The 8,130-nt window shown below is 39.9% G+C and overlaps 1 pseudogene; it reads left to right on the top strand.

Moving 5' to 3' along the window:
• On the top strand, nt 1–4,748 carry LOC140929785 (uncharacterized; annotated as a pseudogene).
• Nucleotides 4,749–8,130: the final 3,382 nt, after the last annotated feature.

The raw sequence follows: 8,130 nt of genomic DNA, 5'->3' as shown, positions 1-8,130 counted from the left end.
ATGGCGGACTTGATGTCGGCCACGGGAGAAGGTTTTGTTGGGCGAAGAAGGCAGTCTTTTTTCTGGAATTTTTGTTAGCTAGTGCAGAGATAATTGTAAGGACGCAAGTAAATAAAACTGATTAAGTATTATAGACCTTGTCACGGTTTTCGACGCCATCTTGACGAGTAGGCAAACGCGTGAGAAATTATAGTGTTTGTGAGAATCTAATGTCCACTAATCTCCGTGGAACGGCTGTTCTGAAAAAAATATGATTTGTAAACTAAAGCTTCACTCCTAAGGATTATACTGAAAAAAACTGAGGGCGTTACATGCGCTAGAAGACCTAGAACCACTTTTTTAAATTTTCTATACATTTGTCTGTAAGAAGGTCCCGCGAAAAATAACAGACAAATATATGAAAAATCTAAAGCAAGCCTCTGGAGAAATTTAAGCACAGGTACGCCCCAAAAATTTTTTAGTACAATCCTTTGTTTTGTAGCTTTAGTTTACAAGTCATATTGTTTTCAGAACAACCGTTTTACGGAAATTACTCGACATTAGATTCTCCAGGGGGGAGCCCCCCCTGAGATTCTCATACAAACACTGTAATTTCTCACACGTTTGCCTACTCGTCAAGATGGCGTCGAAAACCGTGACAAGGTCTATTGTTAATAAAATGAATTTAACATCGTATCCTTGTGCAAGTTCCTTCCCGTAGCTTCGCTCGTTGTCATTAATTTAAGAAATACACTAGAGAATTATTAAACTAGTAATAGTTGACACTACAGCTGCCCTAGCCTGTGCCAGGCTCTCAGATAGTATAGTGGGAACGTATTAAAACGAGTAAAGCGAAAATAGAGACCTTTAGCATCAGGTAAACCGCAAACCGCAGACCGCAAACCCCAGTTACGCGTTTGCAGTTTCGCGTTGCCGAGATTTCAAACTTTAGCAAGGCGTTCAGTTCAGTTCAGTTCAGTTCATTTTTATTTAGCCAAAATACAATACAATACAAGAATACACATAGGAATTGTAAGGTTGCAAGGGAGCCCAGAAGAAACCAGAAGGCTTTATGAAGCCTGGACTCCCCAGTCTAAAAGAGATAAGCAAAATAAAATGATATTCGCGGAGTGATACGTTAAAAATAGGAACCAAACAGAGACTGAGTTAAGTTATGAATTCAGAAACAAGATAGAAAAAAAAAAATTAACTCTGGATTGGAACAGAATACTTTCCTTTGTTAGTACGGCAGAAAGGAATATAAAATTGATCTGAACTACGCGTTCATTGTTTAGGGCCGCCATGTTGTTTTGATCAAGTCGAAGTGCATCACTTTAATCGCCCAAAACTCAGCAATAATTCATTGATTCGAGATAAAAATCCAACAAACACATCGCAAACGGATACAAAAAGCTAGTTCATACCTTTAAACGCGAAGCTGTACAATTTTTTGTGGCAAAAAACCTTGCCGTAAATCACTTACCGCTGGAAGCCCTTCCTGCGGTTCAAACGTGAACTGCAAACTGCAGACGTGACCGCAAGGCCGTGGTCACGTGACATTTTGCGGTTTGCGGTTTGCCGTTTCCCACGAAAAACCTGATGCTAAAGGTCCCTAATAAGACGCGCACGACTTGGGAAACGGGGCGGTGGCGGCGGGAAAAATGTCTCTCCCCAGCCCCGCGCGTTTTTCGCATTTCTTATTACTGAACGACTTTCCACCACCATCTCGGAGCCTGGAACAGGCTACAGCTGCCCCCGTTCTGTATATTGTCGGTCAATAGTATTCTTGCTGGTTGTGTGGCTCTTTGAAATATACCGATTCATAATGAAGATTTTCACACATATTCCATACAATAGGTGAGATAAATACAGGAAACGCAAGGTTCCATGCACAGTTTCAGCTCGATTTACACAGCTTTGATCAAAACATTCCCAGTTTCGAGAATAGTTTATTCTAAACCATAGGAAAAGATTTAATTAGAAGTTGAATTTTTCGCTATTTCTCTTTCCCTTTTTACATTCAGTTCATTTCATTTGCCGGAAAGTAGGCCTTAGAAATTAAAAGGACGTTTGATCGATTCACGCTAGCGCATTCTAGTCTTATTTGAAACTTTATAACGGAATGACATCTGTGAGCAGGGAATAAGTCAGCATAGAATTTGATTGCCGGCGAATTTCTGTAAATGTCCATCAATCTGCTAGTGATAAGCTAGCCGTTGTTCACTCGTTTTGCTTGTTTGGGGCTGAGCCTTATTCCGGTCAAAGAGAGAGAAGAGCGTCTGGCAAGGTTTCCAATATAAATCAAAGATTTGTGAACTCGTGTCTGGCAAACTCTCCAAGTGTTTATATATACACAGTTAAACGCACCTTCTAACCTCCCCTGCGCTTAACGAGTGTCTTTTGGTCCATAACTTTCAAAACAACTGCTCCACAGAATGTCACTGCGTAACGCAAAAGAGTATCGAAGTATGACTGCACAATAAATGTCACAAAATCTACCTGAGCAGTCCCTTCGAGATTTTCTGTCTTTACTTTATCCTAACCATTTCGTACTTGCGGGCGCAAACAATAGAAACGTCATCATTACCTACCGATTCCTCGCGGCCCCAGTTCGAGCAAATCGAGATTTTTCCTAGTATACTAACTGTATATTTGAACTGTAAGTACTGTCCTTAGTATACGCGCGAGTTACTAGGGTGCCTCCTCGGGATTTCGCCTCTGGGCGAAATCCCTGCGGGGACAATAACAACGACTTGGACCAGGTTTGGAAGGGTAGGGCGGGTGGGTAGAAGTCTACTACAGTTTCTTATGTCTACGGCTATTCGGTAAATATTCCATTTTTAAAAACTGAATGGCGGTAAATTCGAACACGTGGATTGATCTTTTTACCGAGAAATTCTCGGATTATTCTGGTTATGTGTTAAGCCTTGATGACGCCGTGATAGTTTTAAAAGCATATGTTGTCGCCACCACTTCGATCTTATTAAGCAAACAAAAGGCATTGGAACCACTTCTATGACGAGAAATCCTAGAGGTATATATCAAAATTTACTTTTTAATGAGCATTCTTATTCAATATAAATTTTAATGGCTCAAGAATGAGAACTGGGGAATAACTTAATTAATGCATGGAGAATAATTAACTTGAAAATCACTGCTTCTACATTTGCATAACTTGAAATTATTTTTTTTTGTAGGAGGGACTATTGAAATCAGTGGAATATGTATTGTACACAGTAGACTAGTCCCCCCCTGATCATAAGAGGTTACTCCCAGGTATGCACTATATGTCACTCAACAGGGTTTGCTTGTTGTATCTCTCACCTTGGAACAGAGTATGAAAATCACCCTTTCTTTCTGGATCAGCAGGGTTGTCCCTAAGACTTCAAGTTTCCGGGTCCGGGGTAAATACAACAAGTAGACGGGGAATCAAACAGCTAGGGATTTATTTTGGTTCTCTTTCTATTTTTCCAATGAAAGTAGTCGGGGGCCACTGATTCATAGTTGCCGGGGGATATCCCGGCCCCCGGCTCTTTGACAGCCCTGGATCAGGGACAATTTTTTCTCACAACCCCTGAATATACTTGATGAAGCTTAGGAGCAAATCCCAACTCCCTCTTTCTTTCTCTTTTCTTTTTTACTTATCACTCGGAACCGGTCACAGGAACAGGATTCCTATTTTTATAGTTATTATTGTCAGGAACAGGGTTGCAAATTCAGCACACTCCAGATTAAATTTAAGAAAGCACCCTCCGGGGGGGGGGGGGGGGGTCCTGAATACTCTGATAGTGACCTCTTTTTATAATATTATTATTGGACAGGTTTGTGCAGAGAAATACAGTTCAAAACCTGTTAACATTAGAGGTGGAAGTCCCTTAAAAATAAGATTCCACTGTAGAAAATTTAATTTCTGATTACGCAGCCTAAAGCCTTAGAGCTCCAGACTTACAGAGAAGTTAACAAGCAAACCTTATAGAAATAATTCATTTATTAATAAACGTATATGATATGTTATTAATTTTAGAGAGCTGGATTAATGCAATGAATTGACAACAGAGTTGTAAAGAAAGTGAATGAACTGGTAAAAGATGGTGTCACAAGTGTCACAGAGATGGAGAGGCATCTAGGCTTCCAAATAAAAAAAGGAGCTTTATGATAGTTTTGCCTCTGCCAATGATTTCCCAAGTCGTAATGACACATATATAACATCATGTACACGGCCTCCATACAGATGCGTCACTCCAAAATTGATCAAGAGAAATTGGCCCATAAGATTGCTGAATGGCTACAAGAATGCCCCCAAGATAAATTCTTTTTGCGACCAAGTATGAAGTCTGCATCAGACATTTTTAAGTCAGCACAAGAAGGAGGGGGGCGTAAGGGGGGTATGAATACCGCAAAACCGCACAGAAATACGTATAAACACCGCACAGAACAACATAATTGAAATTACCCCAAAATTTCTAAATGCTGCAAACTGCTTGGTTTTGTAAAACTGCAATACTGCAACTTAATTAAAATAAAAATTCGCACAAAACCGCACCAAAAATCGAGCAAAACCGCATCACCGCAAACCCTTACGCCCCCGGCCCCTCAAAAAGTGTTAGAGGAAGATGACATCATATGGCAGCTGAATGATGGAGATTTATATGCTGACAAACAGTCAACTGATCTGCTGTTTGTTCACTAAACCCACTGGCAGAGAACACTATTTGAAAAAATATGGCAATGAAATTTGCCTCTTTGATGCCACCTACAAAACTTCCTGATAGTCCTCTTTTCTTTTGTGCATCAAAACTAATGTCAATTACTGTGTTGCTGGGTCATTTGTCATACAGCGAGAGACCAGGCAGGCAATTGCTGAAGCACTTGATGTGTTACGTGAGTGGAAACCATAATGGTCGCCAAGATTTTTCAAGACTGACTTCAGTGACCCTGAAATAAAAGCAATCAAAGAAGTTTTTAAGCTTGAGTTTTAAAAATCTTGATCAAAAACGATTTCTTTAAACACAAACAGGCGAATATTAACGTTAAAAGCCGACGTTTCGGTATCATCATGACACCATTCTCAAGGCAAAATGAATAAATAATGCGAAGATTTGATTTCTATAGTCTCTACAAATTAGCATAATAACAAAGGATCACAAGTTCTTCAAGTGAATAAAAATGCTGGAAAAAATTCAATTGTAACATAACAAACTTGAGATGACCATTCAGAATAGTTTATTTAGAAAGAAAACTGTTCCACAATAATCTCTGAAATTCTGAGAAACTAACAACCTACCCTATCCATCAGGCATTTTTTCCCTAAGAGAGTAAGTTAATGCTAATGTTGGGTTAAGGGTGGGTGAGAAGTTACCCGGCCGGCAGTCCTGTCTTCTCTGTAAATTTCACAAAAACCCAGCTAATCCAAACTATCATATGTCGATTAAGAAAAGTGAAGTGATTCTGAAACGCTTTATGGATCTCAAATTTAGCGCTTGGTTTACGCTGGGCTCAGAAAAAAAAAAACATGTTTTGTGATACTTAGAACTTTTTTCAGGTCAACTGCCAGTCAAGGTTTTCAAGATTAGCTGGATTTTTTCGATTTGTCAAATTTACTGAGAATATAAGACTGCCGGATCACTGAGTTAGCATTTTGAAAACCTTGACCAAAGGAAAAGAGACTTGCAGAACACAAGTGCTACCTACTTGTCTAGTAGAGTTTCCTTCTTCAAAAGACATTAAAAAGGAAAATAAAGAATTATTAACATAAAATTGTTTCACTCCTTCATTCTATTTATACTTAATTAAGTAAGCTTGTGGTTATTGCATGAGGTTGTTGCAAGGTTAGGTATAATCAAGGTCGATGTTGCTACAGATTAGTCAGTTATCGGCCAGCAAAACTAACTAATCTGTTAGAAGGTTGCATTGATTTCCAAAATTAACTGTGGGCTCCGCCAATGACATGACAGATATTAAATACAATGTACAAAACAAAGAATTTTATATCTTTACACATTCAGATTGTATGTTTATATGTTGACTAAGAGACTTCAAGTTAATAAAAAAATATGGCGAGTTTTTCTCAGATATTTTGATGTGATAAGCCCTTGATTCTCAAACCTGGTTCAGGTCGTTGTAACGGTCTGAACCAGATTCACTCTCAGTTTGTCAAATATATAGACTTTGAAGCAAATATAAATTAAAGAATCATAACAGCAAAATCATGGATGGATTAGGAAAAACATTCCTTTTTTTTTCGTTCAATAGAATCTTGTGAAACTTCACAGCTCTGCAACACTCGCGTGGCAAAACGGTTCCTCTAACAATGGTAGGTACTTCAAATATGATTCCTATAGTGTACCGATATATAGATTCTTATAGTGTAGTCTTTCTTCTAGTGTACCGAGGTACTTGGCTTACTTTTGTGTCTTGGCCTACCTCAGTTACTTGGCGTGCGATTGGCGTCCATGGTAGGCAAGACCGCATGACGTTTTTCGTATCGCAGACTCAACCTTGTCTTGGTCGTTGTCATCTAAAGGACTTCCGAGTTTGGGAGACCCATTTATGTATGAGGAAATAAAAAGTCTACTTGCACAGGACAACCCAGGCTCATAAAAGATCCGGAACTGCGCATAAAATGCCAACGAGGTTTACATATACGTATGTACTTTTATATTCAAAAATAATTAAAAGTGGGAAATTTCACATCTGATTCGATTGAGTACCCCGCGACAAAGAACCTGGATTTTTCCCAGTTAGACTAAACAGGATCTTAAATAAATGGTAGTTAGCACAAGTTTAGCCTATTTAGGTTCTTAAAAATGCCGTAAAATTCCGAAATTAGCCCCGGGGCTTATATTTTTCAAAGGCCCTTTTTGAGGGGCTTATTATTATTTTTTTTTTTTTGGGGGGGGGGGGGGGGGGGCTTATCTTCGGAGGGGCTTATCTATGGAGGGAAATCGATTGGGCTAGCCATATAGTTGGAAGGAAATTTACCGTTTTTGCTTTGTTTTTCTTTGTATTTGCGGGCAATTTCCAAGCACAAGCCCCCAGGGGGCTTATATTTGGCGGGGCGATTTAACGGAGGGTTTTTTACGTTACGAGTTTGGGGGGCTTATACATGGAGGGGCTTATTTTCGGAATTTTACAGTAGTTTCTTATTTTCTGAAGTAAAAAATACAAAATGTCTAACAGTATTTTAGTGTTTTAGCTGATTCCTCACATAAAATCTGCATACCATTACATTGCAGCTGGAGTGGTAAGGCACGTATGTCTCCAAAAAGGATTCTGAAAGTAGACTTTTCTTATTTGTCCAACTGTACAGAATTTTCTTTAGATTTTAGAAAATAACACCTGGTTTCAAATGTTAGGCTAAACAGGTTCCTATATAGAGGGCTTAACTGGCAAATATTAGTCTAACAGGTTCTTAGGGGTTTACTGTGCTTATTATGTGAATACAATGAAATTCTACAAGACGCAACTAATCGAGTTGAGGCCATGAACTCACAACCTCGTCCAAAGGGTCTTCTTGTTTTCTTCTATGGCGGTATAGCCTGTACGCAGACGTTGTTTTATTTTTCTTTTCGAAAACATCGGCAAGAGAGCGAGAACTGGCGGTCAGTAAATCTCCCACGGTTTATAATTTTTATCACGCGTGCTCGACGGACTTTGAAGAGAAAATGGAGAGTCTGAACAGACTAATGGCGGTAGTACTGAGGCAACAGCTAGTACCCGAGCCATGCCGTCACCTGGGGCAGTCTCCATCGAGACACCCACTGCTCGGCTGGAGACTGAGCTTAGCCATCTCCCTAATCTCTATATTTCTCTTGTGGAAGAAGAGCCTGATCACAGGATAATCACTAGGCTTAGGTTTCCGCCTCCTACTACGTAAGTTCCACTTCCTCGGCTTTTTGCTTCAGTTATTTCTCCTAGCTAGTCTGTGACGTTTTCCCTGATAACTCGCTTAATACGTACACTATTTGGCGTGTCCCTTTGGTGTCCCAGTATGACGTGTCCCCTTGGTGTCCCAGTATGGCGTGTCCCTTTGGTGTCCCAGTATGGCTTGTCCCCTTGGTGTCCCAGTATGGCGTGTCCCTTTGGTGTCCCAGTATGACGTGTCCCCTTGGTGTCCCAGTATGGCTTGTCCCCTTGGTGTCCCAGTATGGC

This window comes from Porites lutea, chromosome 1, assembly GCF_958299795.1.
Source record: "Porites lutea chromosome 1, jaPorLute2.1, whole genome shotgun sequence".
NCBI classification, from domain to species: domain Eukaryota; kingdom Metazoa; phylum Cnidaria; class Anthozoa; order Scleractinia; family Poritidae; genus Porites; species Porites lutea.
The sequence above is the reverse complement of the archived record's forward strand: the minus strand, read 5'-3'. Positions and strand labels throughout refer to the sequence as shown.